The sequence below is a fragment of the Miscanthus floridulus genome, chromosome 2 (assembly GCF_019320115.1).
Source record: "Miscanthus floridulus cultivar M001 chromosome 2, ASM1932011v1, whole genome shotgun sequence".
Classification (NCBI taxonomy): Eukaryota; Viridiplantae; Streptophyta; class Magnoliopsida; order Poales; family Poaceae; genus Miscanthus; species Miscanthus floridulus.
Window position 1 is genome coordinate 105,484,361 of NC_089581.1, and position 24,908 is coordinate 105,509,268.

Here is a 24,908-nt window from a genome sequence, read left to right on the forward strand (position 1 = left end):
TCAGAAACGCGAGTCGCCCTCATTCTTCAGGCTCTGCGAGGATGGTATGAATCAATGATTGATAAGATAATGCATAAACGATAGCTATTTGCATGAAGTACAAACCAGTCTTTTGAAAGATCCACCGTGTACCAACTTCTTCAGCTTCTCTGCATCAGACTTCGCTCGGTCCAACGCCTGCAGTACAAAGCAGGTCAGGAAAACATTAGCATGGTGCAATAGCAATTAGGATTTCAATTAGTTTCTTTCATATTATGTTATTTCCTAGACATTTTGTTTCAGATCATTGTATCCATCCATCAGACGATACTGAATTTATGCTATCCCTTCTGACTCCTTCCCGATGGGTAGCTTCCATCAGACCACCGTCGTATGCTTACATTAAACTAGCAAGTAGCACCTGTTGCTAAAACAACTCATCCTGAAAGGATATTAAGGTTATGATTTATGAATGAACAATGTGAGGTTAGTGGAGATATTGAAGTATTTACTTCCTCCAATCACAAATATAAGTCTATCTAAGTTTGTCCTAGGTCAAACTTCTTTTTTAACTTTGACTAGGAATATTTATAAAATATATTCCACCCTCTGTCCTGAAATATAAAGTATCAATAATTCATAATTTGTCCCAAATTATAAGGGGTTATCGGTGAAGTAAACCCCCCCCCCCCACCCCCAAAAAAAACACACACACACACACATAATTTATAGTTTAAATTAAAAAGGCAACATTAATGTCCATAACCAACTCAAATATGGTAATCACAATATCTCTACAATTAAAGGAGGGTTACATGCGCCATTTACTTTATGTCACAATTTGTCCTAGAATTCCTCGGATAGCTCATATTTCAAGGGAGTATCTTAAATGAAAAGAGTTACTCCTATATATATTATGACAACCACAATGAATCTATTATGTTCAATCTTGTGTTATCACTCTTTATAGAATTTAGATATTGATGGTCAAAGCTAAAAAAACAAGCTTAGATGCACTTATATTTACGACCATAGGAAGTACACTCTAGAATGACCTGATCCAACAAAAAAAATGTTTTAAGTCTACCTGGATCAGTGACTCAACCCTGCGTCTCATCCTGGTATGCATGAATCCTTCAGAACACTGATACAGGAAACCATAAGAATTGAGAACTTGCAAAATTATAAGTAACAGTTTAGTGTAAATCTAATAACAAAAGTTCATAGAAGACTATTAATTACTGTGAGTAGAAATTGCTTCCGAAAGAAAATAAAATCAAAAGAGAGAACAACAACAACAAGGAATGTATGGGTTTGTTTATATTAATAATATAAGTATAGTTTGACATGATAATGTATGCTCCTCTGCATCTCGGTAGTAGTGCAAGATGGAGTTGTTAGAACAAAGATTGACCGCTTGATACATATATGGGGTTGTGTATGTTGGGACTTGGGTTTGCACATAGAAACACTTATGCCAATGGTAGTCGAGATGCACAGTATTGAATGCTTACTGGTAAGCAGCCAAGAACCAACACAATGCACAAGCAACACAAATATCAAATGTTCCCAAATAGAGTGCTGTTCAAACATTGAGACTGCTAGGTATGGTTAAGGAAACTATTCCCAATTTCTCCCAAGATAGCCATCTGCAATTACAGATTGATCCAGAAGTTGGTTGTATCACCACTCAAGCCCGCTGGTAATACGGGATAAAAAAAGAGCCCTTTGGTTCTATTGTTCTGACTCAGAAGCTGAAGCGTACGCTGTGAAAATACACTACCCCCAAAATTTCCTTTGTCTGCCCCATCTGAAACAACTTTTTCCAGATTATTTGCTCAAATCCCAGGACTTATTTTGAAAATTTGTATTTTCATATATGGCACAGTCATTATCAAGAGACAGTGTTGTGTGTTTCTTTGGGTAAATTCAAGGCATGGAAAGAAGAGTGGCACATATTACTTGGGAACAGGCCACAATAATGTCATTTGAAGCAAACAAATCAATTTTCAGTTCCAGTCATTCATATGAAATATTCTGATTCACCATGACTAGCAAATTCCCAGATATTCAAGGGAAGCTCTTGGTAGTAACTCAGTAATTCTATATAACCAAATGACACCAGATTAAAGGGTCTTACCTTTACATGATAGCTTACATAAGCATGAAATGTCAACAAATTCCAAACTGTTCTATCTAGCTTTTTACCCTCAACATGCCGAGGGTAAACAACTGCACAAATCAAAAGTCTGTGAGGCAAAATAGTTTCATGGAGGAACAAGGTATACTAGGAAAAGTGTAAATTACCGAAAGTAACAAAGCCAGCATTTGCATTCAGTGCATCAGCAGATACTCCTTTTAACTCAAGAGGTGGTGCCGGAGACCACATACAAGAAGGAACATTATTAAGTGCAGCCGTTCGTCTTGCCTCCACAAATTCCTAAATTTAAACAAGAAGAAGAAAAAGAGTAAGCAATGCTCCCATCAATTGAGTCCTGCCGAAGGCTGAGTAGGACTGGTCTTTTGGAGCTACAACCAACAGATACAGAACTACATAAGTGCCCAACAGAAAGTAAGAGTTCTATTTGGGCTTGGAAAACTCCTTAATTGATGGGTTGCTGCATATATATACATTGCAGTATGAACTGTAGCATTATGATAGGTTAACTTTAGTGTCAAATGTAGTTGATACGATAACCATAAAAGGCAAAAGACCATGAAGAACACTAGGCCAGGAAGCTGATGAAAGAAACAAAAGGAAGCATCCAAAATACCTGTAGGAAAAAAGTTGCTAAAACATATCATTGGAGTCCTGGAATCTCATTGGGTACACGATGGTAACTTTATCTGCCTGAAAAAACAACAGTGAATCCCATTTGTTGCACACGATAAAATTAGTACAGCACACTTAAGTGATAATGTGATATTGTTGTTCCTAAAGTTAAACCTGGGGAGCAAGGAAAAAGGATTCATTAGGCCGGTGAACAAGAGCAACAAGCTTGTCAACATTAGGCGCAACTGTCTTTGAGGCTAAATGTTTCAGCAGGAGCTTCAGTGGTGCACCCAGCACAACCTCTCTAATAGATGCAATTTGTGTCAAGATAGCTGTCGGGTTCATAGACCTAGAGTCCCTAATGGACCTGCTTCCCTGCAAAACCCGGCCCAGCAGGCGGCGCAGCGACAACACGCGCCTGGGCCGGCCCAGATACATAATGACAGGCCGAGACAACGATCCGGTCCCTGACCGGAAGGCCTGGCCAAGGTGGGACCGCAGTCCGACTCTGACCCCCTTCTCCGACCGAGGATACACCGGACCTTTGCTCATTGCTCTTTTTCGACCGATACGGTCGGGACCGACTGACCGGGGACGCCCGCTCGGTGTGGGCCCGGGGAGCAGGCGGAGCAGATAAGGTAAGGCACTCAAGTCAACCGCAATACCGAAGACTGTGCCCTGCCATGCCCTGCGCACCTGCAGGACGGTGCCATCGAGGCATGTCAGGCGAACACGGTAGAGCCTGCCAGACGCGTCAGAGTATAAACAGTATTGTGGGCGCCGTCGTTTGCCGTATCAGACGAACATGGTAGAGCCTGCCAGATGTGTCTGAACATAAATAGTATTGTGGGCGCCGGACAACAAGACTAGGCAGCACACATGTACACTCTCTCTCATTTTCTCTGACTTATAAGGCCACCCCCTTCAACTATAAAAGGGGGATGAGCTCTCTCCTAAAAGCCCCCGAAGAGTGGTCGACTCAACAGCTCAATAGCTCTAGGACTCGATAGCTACACAGTCTACACGCTCTCAATAGCTAATAAGCTCGGACACACAGAGCATACGTTCTAATACTTAGCGCACGTTTGAGCATCTGTCACTCTCTTCCACTCGGTTCAGAGTCCGACCGGGCCTCTAACACCCCCCTTCTCATCCTTACTCGTTTGTAACCCCACAACAAATTCCGAGCACTTAGGCTCAGGAATAAAGTCACCGACCGACCTCAACTAGACGTAGGGCCTGTTGCCTGAACCAGTATAAATCTTGTGTCATTGAGTGTTAGGCCACATCCGATCACAACGCACAGCAAAACTATAAATATTTACTTGTTGGTCACTTTTTGCACTGACAGTTGGCGCCGTCCGTGGGGAGGACGCCGTGCGTTCACGCCTTTGGTCATCGGATGGTCCACCTTTCCACCATCTTTGGCATGGCGGGCTCGAGCGATACGATTTGCTTTGGCTCGCTGGAGTATCCCACGCTCCCACTTGCTAGGATGTGGGCTCCTCCCGTCTTCGTGCCACTTCAGATCTTCTTCTTCGGGGGTCTGGACTTTGTCGCCGACCAGCTCAGCGTACTTTGCCTCCGCGAAGAGGCGCTTGTCGCGGCGCCCACTGGAGGAGGAGCACCCTCCATTGACTACAACAGGCCACTCGACGACCTCAACATCGAGACACCCGTGCTTTGCCTCGAGCCCATGCTGGGCTCAAACCCCACGATGAGTGATGTACATATTGTTCTTTACTCACTATTTAACACCTTCCGTCGACTCTCCAGAGGGACCCCGTTGTCCCTGTCGACGAAATATGATCGGCAGTCTACCTAGGGGTATGCCCAAGGTAGTAGATTGTCGGCAGACAGATGCGCAAGCCACAAACAAGACGGTGATGCAAGACAGACACAAGGTTTTATCCAGGTTCGGCCGCCAAGAAGGCGTAATACCTACGTCCTGCGTCTGATTGTATTGCTGTATGTTAATGAGAGATATTTTTTAGAGGGGTCCCCTGCCCGCCTTATATAGTCCGGGGGGTAGGGTTACAGATCTGGAAACTAATCCTAGCCAGTTACAATTGCCATATGTGGCCGGATAAGGATTCCTATTCTAACCGACCAGGATCTTGCTTGATCGCCAATTCTGCCTTGACTCCTTGCGCGGGACTCCAAATAGGTTGGCCGGGCCACGCGTCGTCTTTTGATGGACCGGACCCTCTGATCTGGGCTGGCCCAAGCCTAGCCGTAAGGGTATAGGGGTTAATCCCCCCACAGCTAGTCCCCGAGCACCATGTATTATGCTGCGACACGCCATTTTAACCTTCTCCGACAAGTAAGGCTTGAGTCCTTGACATCTCTAACCACCATTGTCGTCGGAGAAGTAGGTTGTCCGAAGAATGTATGGTGCTCTTAAGAAAAAAGAAAAAGATTTCCATCCTGCAAAGTGTGCCCACTTGTATTTCTGAAAAGAAATGTAATTGAACCTTGAAGCGTAGCATCCTTGATTATCAGAGGCGTAGGGGTCGAAAAACAAACACGTTCACCGCAAGGTGAAGTGTGCCCACTGTGTCCCCGAGCCTGGTAGTAGGTGACGTAGGCACGTGGTGCCAGGGTCTAAAAAGAATTCCCAGTTAAGTTGAGAAACCAATCGTCGTACAGGCGATACGAGATGCACCGGTAGGTGCATCGTACCGATGTAGTCCCCAGGCTTGCTGGAAGGCGAAGTACGAGCCTTGTAGCAAGGTCTAAATAAATGTCTCTCAACTGTATGTGAGTACAAATCACATGTAGCCGAGGAGAACGATCTTCGAGCAGTGGTTGGGACAGTTCCCGAGCACGATAGTAATCCTTACAATCAGTCAAAGCACAGGGGTCGATTAAATATACACATTCGCCGCAAGGTGAAGTGTGCCCACTTAGTCCTCGAGCCTGGTAGTAGGTGACGCAGGCACATGGTGCCAGGGTCTAAAAAAGAATTTCCACTGAAGTTAAGAATGCAATCGTCGTACAGGCGATACGAGATGCACCGGTAGGTGCATCGACTGATGTAGTCCCCGGGCTTGCTGGAAGGCAAAGTATGAGCCTTGTAGCAAGGTCTAGATAAATGTTTCTCAACTGTATGTGAGTACAAATCACATGTAGCCGAGAAGAGCGATCTCCGAGCAGTGGTTGGGACAGTCCCCGAGCACATTAGTGGTCGGAGCAGTCCCCGAGCACGGCAATGGTCAGAGCAGTCCCCGAGCATTGTAGTGGTTAGAGCAGTCCCCAAGCATGGCAGTGGTCGGAGCAGTCCTCGAGCACAGCAGTGGTCGGAGCAGTCCCCGAGCACGGTAGTGGTCTGGTCCATCCTCAAGCACAAGACATGCAGCGAAGAAACAAACGCCGCTAGTACTATTATTTGGTGTATTTATTTATCTCCTTACTCTATCTAGTCCAATCTGACACGTCTGGTCAAAAAAGCAGACGGGTATAGCACGTCACACTATCTTCTTACTCTTTCTGGCAAACAGTCGCTTGGCACCTATAAGGAGGTGCATCAGTGTGGGCCCTCTCACACTATCATCAAAGAGGCACTTACACTGGTAACGAAGGGGCGCGTTTATTGGCATAGATCTCGAGGTTGTGAAAACAACCGTCTGCGGCGCGTGCGCACGTCTCCCAAGAATCTCGAGCAGACAAAACGACGGAGCTCTTGGTTATTTATAATATAGATCTGGTAGGTTACTTTTTACCGATCCCCATTATCATTCGCCGCCACAGCCTTCTTCTTCCTCTTGCCGAACCCTATTCCTCCGAAATCATCACCAATCACCCCTCCACCGCATCCACCCCTTTAGCAAGGACTGATTAATGGCGAAGAGAGACGCCCAGAAGAAAGCCGAAGTCATGGTGAAGGAGTGGTGGAAGTCAAGGAGCAACGAGCAGACCATCGAGGACCTCGTCACCGTGGGAGTGCTCCACAACAAAGCACTCGCGGGATGGCGCGCGCCGGAAGGAGGAAGCTACCCCGATCCACAACCAGGTGAGATTGTGATTTTCGAAGATTTCTTCAAGCGGGGTTTTGGGGTTCCAGTGCACCCTTTCCTTCAGGGGCTCTGTTTGTACTACGAGATTGGGATTTGCAATTTGCATCCCAACTCGATTCTTCTTGTCTCCACCTTCATCCATCTTTGCGAAGCCTATGGTGGCTTCCAGCCCCATTTTGACCTCTTTTGCCATCTGTTTTGTCTACGGAAGAAAGGGAGCGGCGGCTCGAAGATAGCCGGAGGTGTATACCTCAATCTTTGTGACAGGATGAAGGCCCAGTACTTGCAATGCCCTTGGAACACATCGTTGGACGAATGGTACAAGAAGTGGTTCTACATCCACAAAGAGCTAAACACGACCACCCTGTGCGACGTGGGGTTCATTCCGGAGAAGAAGAACAACTGGTCGGAGAAGCCCGAGAACTTGGAACAGATCGTAGAACTGCTCGGGATGATCCCATGGGGGAAGCTAGATGGTCCAAGCATGGTCGGGAACTTCATCAGCCGAAGGATCTAGCCCTGCCAAAGGAGGGTACATCCTGGCTACGAATACCAAGGGAGCGCAGATCCAACGAGGACCAGAAAAGAGGCGCTTGACAAGATCGAAGTCAAGGCCAGAATTGGGGAGCTATTCAACTTAGCCGATCCCAATTATGTCAGGTTAAGCGACATCGAGCACGCCTTCAAGCTGGCCCGACCTCCCCCAAAGGTAAATTATGCTTCCTTGTATCGGTAGAGTTATGTTGTAACAAAAATTGACTGTGTTGTCGCCTTTATGTTTCCTAGAGTAATGGTCATGACAGGGCAGCAGTGTTCGTGTCTCCACCCCCTAGTGTGGATTGGCCACAAGTTGCCGGTCCAACCGCCCAGACCAGTGCCAGGGCCGAAGACGTCGACTGGGCCGTACTCGGGGTTGGCGAGGAGGCAACGCCCAGGGCTGCTAGCAAGCGACCGATGGCCAACAAACGTCGTCAGTCCATCTTCCCACTTTCAGACGATGAAACAGAGGATGCGGACATCTTCCGACTTGTCCCTCGAAAGAGGAGGAGACAAATGGAGTCGACGGAGCAGGGTGGCTCCTTTGTGCTAGCAGGGATCGCATCACCGACCATTGCAAAACAGAGGACAAGCGGAGAAAGGGTCGAGCACCAAACCCCGGCGCCGGTACTTGTTGGGGTATTAACCCCTATACCCTTATGGCTAAGCTTGGGCCGGCCTGGATCGATGGGTCCGGTCCACCCGAAAGACGACGTGCGGCCTAGCCAACCTGATCGGAGTCCCGCACAAGGAGTCAAGGCAGATTTGGCGATCAAGCAGGATCCTGGTCGGTTAGAATAGGAATCCTTATCCGGCCACATATGGCAATTGTAACTGACTAGGATTGGTTTCCAGATCTATAACCCTGCCCCCCGGACTATATAAGGCGGGCAGTGGATCCCTCTAAAAAACATCTCTCATTGACATACAGCAATACAAATCAGACGCAGGACGTAGGTATTACGCCTTCTTGGCGGCCGAACCTAGATAAAACCTCGTGTCTGTCTTGCGTCACCATCTTGTTTGTGGCTTGCGCATCTGTCTGCCGACAATCTACTACCTTGGGCATACCCCTAGGTAGACTGCCGACCATATTTCGTCGATAGTGGCGCGCCAGGTAGGGGGTGTGCGTACTGCTCTCCAAGCAAACAGGATGGTCATCATCTCTGGCTCCATGGCTACGCCGAATGGCCTCACGTTCACCGTCGGCCAGATCACCTGGACCACCGGCTCCGACGACTTCATCGCCATGACCACAGAGGAGGCGTGGATTCAGTCCGCGCCGACCACTACTTCACCTGCATCGGCTATGGCTCCGACCACGACGGATACGGCTCCAACCACTACGGATACGGCTCCGACCATGATGGATCTAGCTCCGACCATGCCTACGTCACCTTCAGCCACGCCGACAACCCGTCATCCACTTCCCCACTACAAAGGGAAGCAGATCGACAACACCGACCTGCTCGACTCCATCGATCGGGTCGGCACCAAACTCGCTGAAACCCTAGCTCTGGTAAGTACGATTCAAAGTCAACCTAATGAGCAGGTAACTGCTTCCCACAACAGATCTACCCGACCAGCTCGAACCAGTCATCCTACGCAACTTAGAACAGATCTCGTGGTCAATCTACTCCTGAGGGGCGCTCCGTTCGTCAGCCGACCTTCGCAACGGGCCTCCGACTCTTCGAGTACGAAGCCTCGATGGAGAACCACCAGGTCCAGCCCTACGACCTACAAAACGCTGCCTCCAGCTACGCGTACAACTTACAACGCCGCTCGGATCTGCATTTTATGCACCGACCTCGGCCGAAGCCACACAACTTCGTCAACATGATTTGGATTGAAGATTATCGTGAAGGATCCGTCCACACGGTCCAAGAGGGTGACTCCAGCTCCTCGTCTGGCACCTCATCTGATGCCTCCATCCACACCAAGCTCCAGCATCACGGAGATGAAGGCGTCAAATACGATCTGGATATCCCAGATCATGCCCCGGGGTTCCCGCAATTCCTGTCTTTCCCACCAAGGCGAGGGGGTTTGATCAACGTTGTCAGCAATGACGAACTACCGGCAATTGGCGAAACAGAAGAAGAAAGGACTGCACGCGAGGCACGCAACATTGACCGGTTTAATCGCTGGCAAATCGAAGCCGAAGCAGACCAGGAGGCACGGCGCATAAGGGTCCAGCCACGTGACCTCAACGATGCTTTCGACAGGGTGGGAGACAAACAAGTCTTCAGGACTCTAAGTGCTAACGTAGCCGTCACCATGGCAACAATGCAGCGGCTACCGAACACCCCGGAAACCCAAGCAGTTTGTGATGAAATACAAGCCTGTCTGACGGCTGCTATGGCCCAGACCACGGAGATCGCAAACCAAGCTCGGGCTCCATCCGTATCAGTCGAGTCAAGCCATAGCCGCCAGCACCCAAGTCGTTCACAGCCACTCAACCAACGTGGCTCGCACAACAATGATGGCCATGACGGTGGTCGGGATGACAACCGCCGTCGGGAGGACAACCGTCATGACGTCCGGGACGATAATCACCGAGACAACCGCGACAACCGCCGCGATAACCGCGGTCACAGGGCTAATACAGATGGCAATCGAGATTGTCGCGATGGCAATAACGATCTCTGCCATTACCTCGGTGAACACGACCTATGCGCTCGCATCAACCAGAGAGCCAATGATCGAGCATCCCACGAAAGCTATCACCGTATGGAGTATGACACTGCCCACGGTCCGCCGAGTTTGAAGCAGTTTACTCCACACCTTCACCAAGTCATATGGCCCAAGAATTTCAAGCTTGAGAAACTTCAGAAGTACGACGACAAAGAAAACTTCGAATTATGGGTCATGCTCTACGAAACCGCGTGCAGATCAGCCATGGCTAATGAGCACGTCATGTCTAACTACTTCCCAGTCGCTGTTGGCCATGCAGGTCACCAATGGCTGGTCAGCTTGCCAGCGAACTACTTTGATTCTTGGCAGGAGCTTAAGCAAGCCTTCATCGATAATTTCATCGCTACTTGTGAACAACCGGGCAATAAGTACGATCTGCAACGGATCCGAGATCGGAAAGATGAGCCACTGCGCGAGTACGTTTGGCGTTTCTCGGAGATGCGCATCAAGGTCCCGTCAATCTCCAACAACGAGGCAATCGAGGCTTTCATCACTGGCCTCCGCTTCCATGACGCCCTAAGAGACAAGCTCCTCTGGAAGAGACCTAAATTAGTCATAGCGCTCTTGGCCACCGCTAAGAAATATGCAGACGCCGACGACGCTAAAAAGATAATTGTTGAAGAAGCAGCAAGGGTTCCACGCTCCGACCACCCTCCACACCGCGATGATTACCGTGGCAATCGTGGTCGAAACGACAATTTTGACCGCCGCAACCAGCGCAATGACTCCCGCGACCACCATGACCAACGTAATCAGCGGCGCAACTGCCGTGACGATTACAGGAGCAAGCGTGCCCGGGAAGACGGCAGCGAGGTCAATACCGTGAAAAAGGGCGGTGGACGTCGTAACTACGAAGACGACTACGCCAAAACATTGAAGGGACCCTGCCAGCTCCATCCTAAGTCGAACCATACCATGGAGAATTGTCGCGTCCTCAAGTCTATCTATACGCGTCAACAGGCTCTGGATACATCCAACAAGCCTAACGATGCAGCGGAACAGCGCAACGAGGATAACGACGATGATGATGCAGACCCTCGTCACAAGTACGTCAAGCCAACCGATCGTGTACACACCATCATCGGAGGCAAAGTGTCCATCGAGACCAAGAGGGAACGCAAGCTGCTCGCCCGTGCTTGCTTGAACGTGGCCAACGACGATAACCTCCTCGCCGATCCCTGGCTCCCTCCGTGGTCTCACCGCGAAATCTCTTTCAGCAGGAAGGACCAATGGGCCGCAATACCGGAGCCAGGACATTTTCCCCTGGTCCTCGATCCTTGTATCAACAAGGTCCAGTTCGATAGAGTACTGATCGACAGCGGCAGCTCCATCGATATATTGTTCAAGAATAGTCTGCCCGCGCTGAAGATAGCTCAGGTGGATCTTAAGCCATACGAGGCATAGTTCTGGGGTGTTCTCCCCGGACAGAGCTCTACACCTCTCGGGCAAATCACGCTACCTGTCCAGTTTGGGACCTCGGACCACTTCCGCACCGACTACGTTAACTTTGTGGTCGCTGACTTCGACGGCACCTACCATGCTATTCTTGGTCGACCGTCGCTCACCAAGTTCATGGACATACCTCATTATAGGTATCTGGTGCTCAAGATGCCTACCGAGAAAGGAGTCCTAACCCTCCGAGGTAACGTGTACGCCGCTTACACCTGCGAAGATGATAGTTTCAAAATAGCAGAGGCCCACGACCTCTCTATTCGCATGGCCGAGACCGTGCTCGATGCTAAGAAGACCTCAGCCGACCACCTGGAGATCCCAGAGCTCGAGGCTCCACGCAAGAACATTAGGTTCAAGGAGCACAAGGCGATCCAGCTGGTCGATGGCAATCCCAGCAAAACGGCCCTTATTGAGGCCAACTTGGATCCCAAATAGGAAGACGCGCTCGTCAGGTTCTTGAGGAGCAACGTGGATGTGTTTGCATGGAAACCTTCCGACATGCTCGGTGTACCTCGGAACTTGATCGAGCACTCCTTAAATGTCAACAGCAAGGCCACACCAATCAAGCAGAAGCTATGACGGTTTGCTCATGACAAAAAGGAGGTGATTAGGGTAGAAGTTACACGGCTTTTGGCAGCCGGATTTATCAAAGAAGTGTATCATCCGGAGTGGTTAGCCAACCCGGTTCTTGTATGCAAAAAGAATAATGAATGGAGAATGTGCGTTGATTATACTGATCTTACCTCGCATAGACGAGGTCGTAGATTCAACTGCCGGTTGCGAGCTACTTTCCTTTCTCGATTGCTACTCTGGTTATGACCAGATCGCTCTCAAAAAGGACGACCAGATCAAGACGTCTTTCATCACGCCTTTCGGTGCCTACTACTACACGACTATGTCGTTTGGGCTCAAGAATGCCAGGGCTACATACCAACGCGCCATTCAGGCCTGCCTCGCAGATGAGATAAAAGACGACCTTGTAGAGGACTATGTGGATGATGTAGTTGTCAAAACCAAGGAAGCACATACCCTTGTTGACAACCTAAGACGCACCTTTGCAGCCCTCAATACATTCCAATGGAAGTTAAACCCAAAGAAGTGCGTCTTTGGTGTTCCTTCTGGTATATTGCTAGGCAACGTCGTCAGCTACGACGGCATACACCCTAATCCAGAGAAAGTCAAAGCTGTCTTAGACATGAAGCCCCCCAAAAAGGTAAAGGATGTCCAGAAGCTTACCGGATGCATGGCTGCTCTCAGCCGTTTCATATCAAGATTAGGAGAAAAAGGGCTACCGTTCTTCAAACTGCTCAAAGCATTCGAGAAGTTCGAGTGGTCGGAGGAAGCAGACGCTGCCTTCACGCAGCTAAAACAATACCTCACATCACCTCCGGTCCTTACTGCTCCCAGAGAAGATGAAACTCTCCTACTTTACATTGTGGCAACCAATCGGGTGGTCTCCACTACCATGGTGGTCGAGCGCGACGAGCCGGGCCACGCCTACAAGGTACAACGGCCAATTGATTTCATTAGTGAGGTCCTCAACGAATCCAAGACCAGGTACCCACAGATTCAGAAACTGCTCTACGCCATACTGATAACATCCTGAAAGTTGAGACATTACTTCGACGGATATCGTGTGGTGGTCATGACCGAGTATCCTTTGGGGGACATCATTTGCAATAAGGATGCGAACGGGCGCATTGTCAAATGGGCAATGGAGCTATGCCCCTTCTCCTTGGAATTTGCAAGCCGTACTACAATCAAGTCCCAGGCACTCATCGATTTCATCATCAAGTGGACAGACTTAAGCATGCCTGCCTCTTCGGGATCCGATGAATATTGGACGATGTACTTCGACGGCTCTCTCAACATTGACGGTGCGGGAGCAGGAGTTCTTTTCGTGTCACCATCCAAGGAGCAGCTCCGGTACGTTCTCAGGATTTATTTCCCAGCATCTAATAACGCCGCCGAGTATGAAGCATGCCTGCATGGTTTACGCATTGCGGTTGAGCTTGGTGTTAAACATCTCTATGTCTATGGAGACTCGGCTCTGGTCATCAACCAACTCAACAAGGACTGGGACACGACCAGTGAAAAGATGGACGCATACTGCAGATCGATAAGAAAGCTGGAAGGCAGGTTCTATGGCATCGAGTACATACACGTGGTCCAGGACAAGAACCAAGCAGCGTATGCGCTGTCAAAGTTAGGATCATCTCGAGCCAAAATCCCACATGGCGTATTCGTCCAAGACCTGCTCACGCCTTCCATCGTAGAGGAAGATTCCACGATCAACAAGGCTCCGGACCAGCAATTGGTGGCTACGGTTCCAGCGCCGAGCACAACCGAGCCACCTCCGACCACTCATGAGCCTGACTGGAGAGTACCTTTCATCAAGTACTTAATAGATGGCAGCGGTTATACTGATCGGATAGAAAACGAGCGCCTGATGCATCGCAGTAAGCAGTACCTGCTCGTCGATGGCAAGTTATGGCGCAAAAACGCAAAGGAGGAAATCTTGATGAAGTGTATAACCTAGGAAGAAGGCGAACATCTCCTAGACCAAATCCACTCTGGCTCCTGCGGCAACCACGCGGCCTCAAGAACACTGGTCAGTAAGGCTTTCCGAGCAGGGTTCTATTGGCCGTCAGCAGTAGCCGACGCAGAGAAGCTAGTCCGCCACTATGAGGGTTGTCAGTTCTTCGCCAAGAGAATCCATGTACCAGCACATGAGATACAGACGATACCATCCTCTTGGCCCTTCGCATGCTGGGGACTAGATATGATCGGGCCCTTCAAACCGGCTCCTGGGAAATTTACATGCATTTTTGTGTTGATTGACAAATTTTCTAAGTGGATAGAATACATGCCTTTGGTACAGGCATCTTCAGAAAAGGCTGTCATGTTCCTCGACCAGGTCATCCACCATTTCGGCATACCCAACAGCATCATCACTGATCTGGGTACTCAGTTCACCGGGAACGCTTTTTGGGACTTCTGCAATGAAAGGAGTATAGTAGTAAAATACGTCTCGGTGGCGCACCCTAGAGCTAATGGACAAGTCGAGTAGGCAAATGGAATGATTTTGGACGCATTGAAGAAGAGGATGTACAGAGAAAATGACAAAGCTCCCAGAAGATGGCTCAAGGAGTTACCAGCCGTGGTCTGGGGCCTCCGAACTCAGCCAGTCGTAACACAGGCGTCTCACCATACTTTATGGTTTACGGCGCTGAGGCAGTCCTCCCACCAGATATAGCTTTCATATCAGCACGGGTAGAGAACTTCAATGAGGGCAAGGTCAATGAAGTACGAGAGCTAGAAGTTAACAGCGCAGAAGAAAAAAGGCTCGATTCTTGTGTACGTACGGCCAAGTACCTTGCTGTTTTGCGTAGGTATTACAACAAGAACGTTAAAGAGCATTTCTTCGTGGTCGGGGACCTAGTCCTGAAGTGGAAAACGAACTAGGCTGGCGTCCATAAACTCGCAACCCCATGGGAGGGACCCTTCATGATCAAGGAAGTCACACGACCAACGTCTTACAGGTTAGCTCACCTAGATGGTACAGACGTACCAAACTCGTGGCACATCGACAAGCTTAGACGTTTCTATGCTTAACTACTGAGATATGTACTCCTCTTGTACTTTTGATTTACTTCAATAAAGCAATTATGATTTCTCCGACCACTCTAATGTGTCACTTCGAATTTTATGATTATTCTAACTTAGCCAGTAAAAGCCGACCACCACTCCTTCTACGATTTCGGAGTAGGCCTTGTCTCCGGTTCCTCCCAACACGTGCATGGGATCCGCTCTCTACGTTATGGGTGATCGGTAGGTCCCCCTTGGTTTGACTTGTCCACGTCTACGTGTGCACAGGTCACCGTACCTCACACTCCGACCACATGACAAACTAAGGCTGCACAAACTTTCTAGGATGATGTGTCGAGCAAAATGGTACAACTAAATAGAACGTTAACATGTTCTCACTTAGTTACACCAACATAAAGTTTCAAGCTTAAATACGTTTTATACAAAGCAAACAAGCTTATAAGGATATACATTTACATTATTACAAGCTTGCCTGAAGAGGCTAAAGTTTACAATAACACAACTATGTCCTCCTTCTACAGCTCTAAGCCTATTACATTGGCAAGTCGGGGCGCATGGCACTTACTGCTCGCCGATTCTGACATCCTACTCGAGTCTCGGGGACTCTTGTGCTAGTCGAGCTGAAGGGGATGGCCCCGCCGATGCCTGGCTGGTCGAGACCGTAGGCTTCATTGGTTGGCTTGCAACTAATGGCATTTCCAGCTGACTCGTCAATGGCGTACCCTGTATAGGTGTTGCCCCACCTCCACATAGGTTAATGTCGCCAATTATCTTCGACGACAAGTCCAGCTGGGTCGTCCGAAGCTCCCCCGCCTTGTCTGGGTCTACCTCCTTCGGGTACCCAGCCTCCAGGCGCTTGAGATTGATTAGGGGGTAGTGAGCACGTACCATGCTTAGTACATGGGCACCCGTGTACTCACCCGCCTCCTTCACAAACTCTTGGAACCATCCCCACGCTTGACTGCATCTCTCGACCAGTCCAAGCTAGGGCGTCTTTGGCTCTTCCTCTGTGAGCGCTGGGTCAATAAGGTCGAGGACGGGGACAATGTCAGTTGCCACTTCTTGGCACCGGTTCTTCCACGTGTCCCGCTCCTCAGTGACCTCGAGGCATCATGCTTTCCAGCCGTCATGCTCTTTGATCACGGCCTCCAGATGTCTCTTGGCATTGACTTTTAAAACTGAACACCGTCCAAGACATCAAATGTTATGGCACGACAAGACAAGGCGGGCAACAGAATGAGAAAGGTGGTCTAGAATACTTACTTTTCAGTTCCTCCTTCATTTTGGTGGTGTGGTCCTGGAGTTGGGACTGGCTGCGTGCCAGTTTCTCGTTGTCTTCCTTCAGATGACCACACTCTGCGGTCACGCGGCAATTCCCCTCTTGGAGGCGGGTTACTTTAGCTTCTAAGCCTGCATTACAGCTGTCACTACCAACAACACAACAATACGTGTTACACACTTGCTGTGATAAGTGACAACTTACTTATTCTTTCCTGCTCTTTGTTATTAAGCTGGCCGACTAGGTTCTGGTTTTGTGCCTCTAGCTCTGCACTCTTTTGGTCGGCGGCTTCAAGTTGGCGGCGCAAGTGTTCCACCTCGGCCACCAGTTCTTTATTATTCACGGTGATCCCCTCAATCTGGTCGAAGCACCTCTTTCGGTACTTCACGGTCTTCATCAAGTCTTGCACATAAATAAGCTAAGTCAGACAGATCGACTGCATAACAGGGTCAAGTGGTCAAGCCAAACATACCTGGACTTCTGTCACCAGACGCTTTGCCGCCCGTTCGACTCTTAGGGTCTCTTCGACCTCTGGGATTTCTTCGTGCATAACCCATTCGTCATTCCGCCAACGCGACACATATACATGTTGTCGCTTATCTTGGGGGTGGCCCAGGACCTCTTCTATTTCGTCCTCTTCGGCCTCCTGTTCGGGGGGGCGGCGCTGGTCTGGAGTCTGCAGTCTCCGCGACCACCATGGCTTTTCCACGAGCCGTTGCATCTGCACGAGTGCTCTGTGCCATTTCCGGCTGCTGCTCCTTGGCTTGATCCGGCTCCCTTGGCGCCAAGGTATCCGCCTCAGCAGGGTTTGTGCTCAGAGCACTTGTACTCTACTCGACTGTCTTCTCGACCAGCCGCTCAGGGACTAATGTCTGGTCGTCCGCCTGCTGAGGTCTCGATGGAGTTCCTTCTATAGGCTCCTCCACTGCTAGCTGCTGGGCAGTTTTTCCTGCCATTGCTGGCAAAGTTGTGTCACACCTGGCTAGCTGGTCGGGGTTCTCGGTGGACGCCGACCTAATGTATCAGAGAAAAGTTTAGAAGATAATAGTATTCAATACAAATTACAAGCTTACATCAAAGTTATAGATACTTATAGCTTCGAAGCGTGGAATGATGTGGTGAAGGAGCGTCTCCTCGACCGCCCCTACTCCGCATGCTTGGCAGGTTCCACCAGAACTTTTTCCACCACCGGCACAGGCGTCGGGGTTTGATGCTCAATATTTCCCTCACTTGTCCTCTGTGTTGTAGTGGTCGGTGATGCGATCACTGCCGGCACAGAGGAGCCACCTTGCTCCATCGACCCCATTTGTCTCTTCCTCTTTCGAGGGACGAGCCAGAAGATGTCCGCATCCTCTGTTTCATCGTCCGAAAGGGGGAAAATGGCCTGGCGTCGTTTGTTGGCAGCCGGACGCTTGCCAGCGGCTCTGGTCGATGCATCCTCCACAGCCTTGAGTGCCGCCCAGTGGACGTCATTGGTCCTGGCGCTGGTCTGGGTGGCTGGGCCGGCAACTTATGGGTAATCCACACCGGGGGGCGGAGACACGAACACTGCTGCCCGGTCACGACCATTAATCTGAGACACATAACGGAGACAATAGTCAATTTCTTGTTACAACATGACTCTACAGTTAAAAGGAAGCATCATTTACCTTTGGTGGAGGTCGGGCCAGCTTGAAGGCATGCTCGATGTCGTTCAGCCTGACATAATTGGGATCAGCCAGGTTGAATAGCTCCCCAATCCTGGCCTTGATTTTTGTCTTATCGAGCGCCTCTTTCCTGGTCCTTGTTGGATCTACGCTCCCCTGGTACTCGAAGCCAGGATGAACCCTCTTCTGGCAGGACTGGATCCTTCGGCTGATGAAGTTCCCGACCACACTTGGGCCATCTAGCTTTCCCCACAGGATCATCCCGAGCAGTTCGACGATCTGCTCCAAGTTCTCGGGCTTCTCTGTCCAGCTATTCTTCTTCTCCGAAATCAGCCCCACGTCGCACAGGGTGATGGTGTTCGGCTCTTCATGGATGTACAACCATTTCTTGTACCACTCGTCCAGTGAGGTGTTCCAGGGGCAGTGCAAGTATTGGGCTTTCATACCGTCACGCAGATTCAGGTAGACGCCTCCGGCTATCTTCGAGCCACCGCTCCCTTTCTTTCGAAGACAGAACAGGTGGCGAAAGAGGTCGAAATGGGGCTGGAAGCCACCATAAGCCTCGCAGAGATGGATGAAGGTGGAGACAAGAAGAATCGAGTTGGGATGCAGATTGCAAATCCCAATCTCGTAATACAAGCAGAGACCCTGAAGGAAAGGGTGCACTAGAATCCCAAAACCCCGCTTGAAGAAGTCTTCGAAAACCACAATCTCACCTGGTTGTGGATCAGGGAAGCTTTCTCCTTCTGGCGCATGCCATCCCATGAGTGCCTTATTGTGGAGCACTCCCATGGCGACGAGGTCTTCGATGGTCTGCTCATTGCTCCGCAACTTCCACCACTCCTTCGCCATGACTCCGCCTTTCTTTTGGGCATCTCTCTTCGCCATTAGTCTGCCCTTACTAAGGGGGTGGATGCGGTGGCAAGGGGATTGGCGATGATTTTTGGAGGAATAGGGTTCGGCAAGAGGAAGAAGAAGGTTGCGGTGGTGAATGACAATAGGGAACAGTGTGAGTAACTTACTAGATCTACATTATAAATAACAAAGAGCTCCGTCGTTTTGTCCACCTGAGATTATTGGGAGACGTGCGCACGCGCCGCAGACGGTTGTTCACACAACCTCGAGATCTACGCCAATAAACGCGCCACTTCATTACCAGTGTATGCACCTCTTCATTGATAGTGAAAGAGGGCCCACACTGACGCACCTCCATATAGGTGCCAAGCGACTGTTGCCAGAAAGGAGTAAGAAGATAGAATGACGTACTATACCCATCTACTTTTTTGACCAGGCGTGTCAGACTGGACTTGGCAGAGAAAGGAGATAAATAAATACACCAAATAAATACATCAATGGTGTTCGTATTTTCGATGCTTGTTTTGTGCTCAAGGAAGGATCCGACCACTGCCGTGCTCGAGGACTGCTTCGGCAACTGACGTGCTCGGGGACTGCTCAGACCACTCCCATGCTCGGGGACTGCCCAGACCACTTCCGTGCTCGGGGACTGCCTAGACCACTGACATGCTCGGGGACTGCTCCGACCACTACCGTGTTCGGGGATTGCTCCGACCACTGACGTGCTCGGGGACTGATCCGACCACTGCCGTGCTCGGGGACTGCTCCGGCAACTGATGTGCTCGGGGACTATCCCGACCACTGCTCGGAGAATGGTTCTCCTCGACTACATGTGATTTGTACTCACATACAGTTGAGAGACATTTATTTAGACCTTGCTACAAGGCTCATATTTCGCCTTTCAGCAAGCTCGGGGACTACGTCGGTACTATGCACCTACCGGTGCATCTTATATCACCTGTACAACGATTGGATTTTTGACTTCGGTGGAAATTCTTTTTTAGACCCTAGCACCACGTGCCTGTGTCACCTACTACCAGGCTTGGGGACTAAGTGGGCACACTTCACCTTGCGGTGAATGTGTTTTAATTGACCCCTGTGCTTTGAATGATTGTAAGGATTATCAATGTGCTCGGGGACTGTCCCGACCACTACTCGGAGAATGGTTCTCCTTGGCTACATGTGAGTTGTACTCACGTACAGTTGAGAGACATTTATTTAGACCTTGCTACAAGGTTCATACATTGCCTTCCAGCAAGCTCGGGGACTACGTCGGTACGATGCACCTGCCGGTGCATCTCGTTTTTATTTGTACGACAATTGGGTTCTCAACTTAACTGGGAATTCTTTTTAGACCCTGGCACCACGTGCCTACGTCACCTACTACCAGGCTCGGGGACTAAGTGGGCACACTTCACCTTGCGGTGAATGTGTTGGTTTTTTTGACCCCTACACTTCTGATGATTCAAGGACGCTATGCTTCAAGACCACTTACATTTCTTTCCAGAAATACAAGTGGGCACACTTCTCAGGACGGAAATCTTTTTCTTTTTTCTTAAGAGCACCATACATTCTTTGGACAACTTACTTCTCCGGCGATGACGGTGGTCAGAAATGTCAAGAACTCAAGCCTTACTTGTCGGAGAAGGTTAAAATGGCGTGTCTCAGCAAAATACATGGTGCTCGAGGACTAGCTGTGGGGTTATTAACCCCTATACCCTTACGGCTAAGCTTGGGCCGGCCCGGATCGATGGGTCTGATCCACCCAAAAGACGACGTGCGGCCTAGCCAACCTGATCGGAGTCCCGCACAAGGAGTCAAGGCGGATTTGGCGATCAAGCAGGATCCTGGTCGGTTAGAATAGGAATCCTTATCCGGCCACATATGGCAATTGTAACTAACTAGGATTGGTTTCCAGATCTGTAACCCTGCCCCCCAGACTATATAAGGCGGGCAGGGGATCCCTCTAAAAACATCTCTCATTGACATACAGCAATACAAATCAGACATAGGACGTAGGTATTACGCCTTCTTGGCGGCCGAACCTGGATAAAACCTCGTGTCTGTCTTGCGTCACCATCTTGTTTGTGGCTTGCGCATCTGTCTGCCGACAATCTACTACCTTGGGTATACCCCTAGGTAGACTGCCGACCATATTTTGTCGACAGTACTGGTCATGGAAAAAGACCCGGTGGAACCCACCGAGCACGTGGAGCAAGCGCGGTCGAAGAGACGCTCCTTCGCCACATCATTCCGTGCTTCCAAGCTGTAAGTATTTATAACCTTGATGTAAGATTACAATTTGTATTAAATACTATTGTCTTCTGAACTTATCTCTGATATATTAGGTCGGCATCCACCGAAAATCCTGACCAGCTAGCCGAGTATGGCACGACTTCGCCAGCAATGGCAGAAAAAACTACCCAGCAGCTAGCTGTGGAGGAACCTATGGAAGAAAATCCACTTGAACCTCAGCAGACGAGCGGCCGGACAATAGTTCCCGAGCAGCTGGTCAAGAAGAGAGCCAAGCCAAGCACAAGTGCTTCGAGCACTAACCCTGCTAAGGGGGATACTTGCACTGAGGGGACCAGACCAAGCCAAGGAGCAGCAGCCGGAGGGGGCACAGAGCACGCTTGCCGATGCTATGGCTCGTGGGAAATCCATAGTGGTCGCAGAGACTACAAACTCCAGACCAGCACCACCTCCTAAGCAAGAGGCCGAAGAGGACGAAGTAGAAGAGATCTTGGGCTGTCCCCAAGACAAACGACAACATGTATATGTGTCGTGCTGGCAGAACAACGAGTGGGTTATGCATGAGGAAATCCCAGATGTTAAAGAGACCCTAAAAGTTGAACGAGCGGCAAAACGTCTGGTGACAGAAGTCCAAGTATGTTTGGCTTGACCACTTGATCCTGCTATTTAGTCGAACTGTCTGACTTAGCTTGTTTATGTACAGGACTTGATGAAGACCGCAAAGTACCGAAAGAGGTGCTTCGACCAGATTGAGGGAATCACGGCCAACAATAGAGAACTGGCGGCCGAGGTGGAACGCTTGCGCCGCCAACTTGAAGCCACCGACCAGGAGAGGATGGAGCAAGAGGCATAGAACCAGAACCTGGTCATCCAGCTCAGTAACAAAGAGCAGGAAAAAACAAGTAAGTTGTCATTTTATCACAGCAAGTGCATGACACGTGTTGTTGCATTGTTGGTAGTGACAACTGTATTGCAGGCTTAGAAGCCGAAGTAACCCGCCTCCAAGAGGAGAATAGCCGTGTGACCGCAGAGTGTGGTCGCCTGAAGGAGGACAACAAAAAACTGGCGCGCAACCAGTCTCAACTCCAGGACCGCACAACCAAGATGAAGGAGGAACTGAAAAGTAAGTGTTCTAGACCACCTTTCTCATTCTGTTGCCCGCCTTATCTTGTCGTGCCGTTACATTTTGATGTCTTGTATGGTTTGTAGTTTTAAAAGTCAATGCCAAGAAACATCTAGAAGCCATGATGAAAGATCGTGATGGCTAGAAAGCGCAATGCCTAGAGACCACCAAGGATCGGGACACATGGAAGAACCGGTGCCAGAAAGTGGCAACTAGCATTTTGCCCATTCTCGACCTTATCGACCTAGTGCTCATAGAGGAAGAGCCAAGGACGCCCTAGCTCAGACTGGTCGAGAGATGCAGAAAGGCATGGGGTTGGTTCCAAGAGTTCGTGAAGGAGGCGGGTGAGTACACGGGTGCACATGTGCTAAGCATGGTGCATGCCCACTACCCCCTGATCGATCTCAAGCACCTAGAGGCTGGGTACCCAAAGGAGGTAGACCCAGACAAGGCTGAGGAGCTTCAGATGGCCCAGCTGGACCTATCGTCAAAGATAATTGGCGACATTAACCTGTGTGGAGGTGGGACAACACCTGTACAGGGTACGCCATCGACAAGTCAGCTGGAAACACCATCAGTTGCAAGCCAACCGACGAAGCCTGCAGTCTCGACCAGCCAGGCATCGGCGGGGCCATCCCCTTCAGCTCGACCAGCACAAGAGTCCCTGAGACTCGAGTAGGATATCAGAAGCAGCGAGCAGTAGGTGCCGCGCGCCCCGATCAGCCAATGGAATAGGCTTAGAGCTGTAGAAGAAGGACATAGTTGTGTTATTGTAAACTTGGGCCTCTTCAGGCAAGCTTGTAATAACGTAACTGTATATCATCATAAGCTTGTTTGCTTTGTATAAAACGTATTTAAGCTTGAAACTCATGTTGGTGTAACTAAGTGAGAACATGTTGACGTTTTGTTTAGTTGTACCATTTTGCTCGACACGTCATCCCGAAAAGTTTGTGCGGCCCTAGTTTGCCATGTGGTCGGAGTGTGAGGTGCGTGACCTGTGCACACGTAGACACGGACAAGTCAAACCAAGGGGGACCTGCTGATCACCCATAACATAGAGAGCGGATCCCATGCATGTGTTGGGAGGAACCAGAGACAAGGCATGCTCCGAAAACCATAGAAGGAATGGTGGTCGGCTTTTACTGGCTAAGTTAGAATAATCATAAAATTCGAAGTTACACATTAGAGTGGTCGGAGAAACCATAATAGCTTTATTGAAGTAAATCGAAAGTACAAAAGGAGTACATATCTCAGTGGTCAAGCATAAAAACGTCTAAGCTTGTCGATGTGCCACGAGTTTGGTACGTCCGTACCGTCCAGGTGAGCTAACCTGTATGACGTTGGTCATGTGACTTCCTTGATCATGAAGGGCCCCTCCCATGGGGTTGCGAGTTTATGGACGCCAGCCTTGTTCATCTTCCACTTCAGGACTTGGTCCCCGACCACGAAGAATTGCTCTTTAACGTTCTTGTTGTAGTACCTGCGCAAAACAGCAAGGTATTTGGCCATACGTATACAAGAATCGAGCCGCTTCTCTTCTGCGCTATTCACTTCTAGCTCCTGTACTTTATTGACCTTGCCTTCGTCGAAGTTCTCTACCCATGCTGATCTAAAAGCTATATCTACTGGAAGGACTGCCTCAGCACCATAAACCATAAAGTACGGTGAGACGTCGGTGTTACGACTGGGCTGAGTTCTGAGGCCCCAGACCATGGCTGGTAATTCTTTGAGCCATCTTCCGGGAGCTTTGTCATTTTCTCTGTACATCCTCTTCTTCAATGCATCCAAGATCATGCCATTTGCCCGCTCCACTTGTCCATTAGCTCTAGGGTGCGCCACCGAGATGTATTTTACTACTATGCTCCTTTCATCACAGAAGTCCCAAAAAGCGTTCCCGGTGAACTGAGTACCCAGATCAGTGATGATGCTGTTGGGTATGCCAAAATGGTGGATGACTTGGTCGAGGAATGTGACAGCCTTTTCTGAGGATGCCTGTACCAGAGGCATGTATTCTATCCACTTAGAAAATTTGTCGATCAACACAAAGACGCATGTAAATTTCCTAGGAGCCGGTTTGAAGGGCCCGATCATATCCAGTCCCTAGCATGCCAAGGGCCAAAAGGCTGGTATTGTCTGGATCTCATGTGCTGGTATGTGGATTCTCTTGGCGAAGAACTAGCAACCCTCACAGTGGCGGACTAGCTTCTCTGCGTCGGCTACTGCTAACGGCCAATAGAACCCTGCTCGGAAAGCCTTACCGACCAGCGTTCTTGAGGCCGCGTGGTTGCCGCAGGAGCCAGAGTGGATTTGGTCTAGGAGGTGTTCGCCATCTTCCTGGGTTATACACTTCATCAAGATTTCTTCCTTTGCGTTTTTGCGCCATAACTTGCCATCGACGAGCAGGTACTGCTTACTGCGACGCATCAGGCGCTCGTTGTCTATCCGATCAGTGTAACCACTATCGTCTGTTAGGTACTTGATGAAAGGTATTCTCCAGTCATGCTCATGAGTGGTCGGAGGCGTTTCGGTGGTGCTCAACGCCGGAACCGTAGCCACCAATTGCTGGTCTGGAGGCTTGTCTGCCGTGAAATCTTCCTCTTTGATGGAAGGCGTGAGCAGGTCTTGGACAAATACGCCATGTGGGATTTTAGCTCGGGATGATCCTAACTTTGACAGCGCATCCGCTGCTTGATTC

The 24,908-nt window shown here is 49.6% G+C and overlaps 1 pseudogene; it reads right to left on the reverse strand.

Moving 5' to 3' along the window:
* LOC136539303 (actin-related protein 2/3 complex subunit 2A-like) overlaps positions 1 to 24,908 on the reverse strand; it is a 190,280-nt pseudogene continuing 165,372 nt past the window's right edge.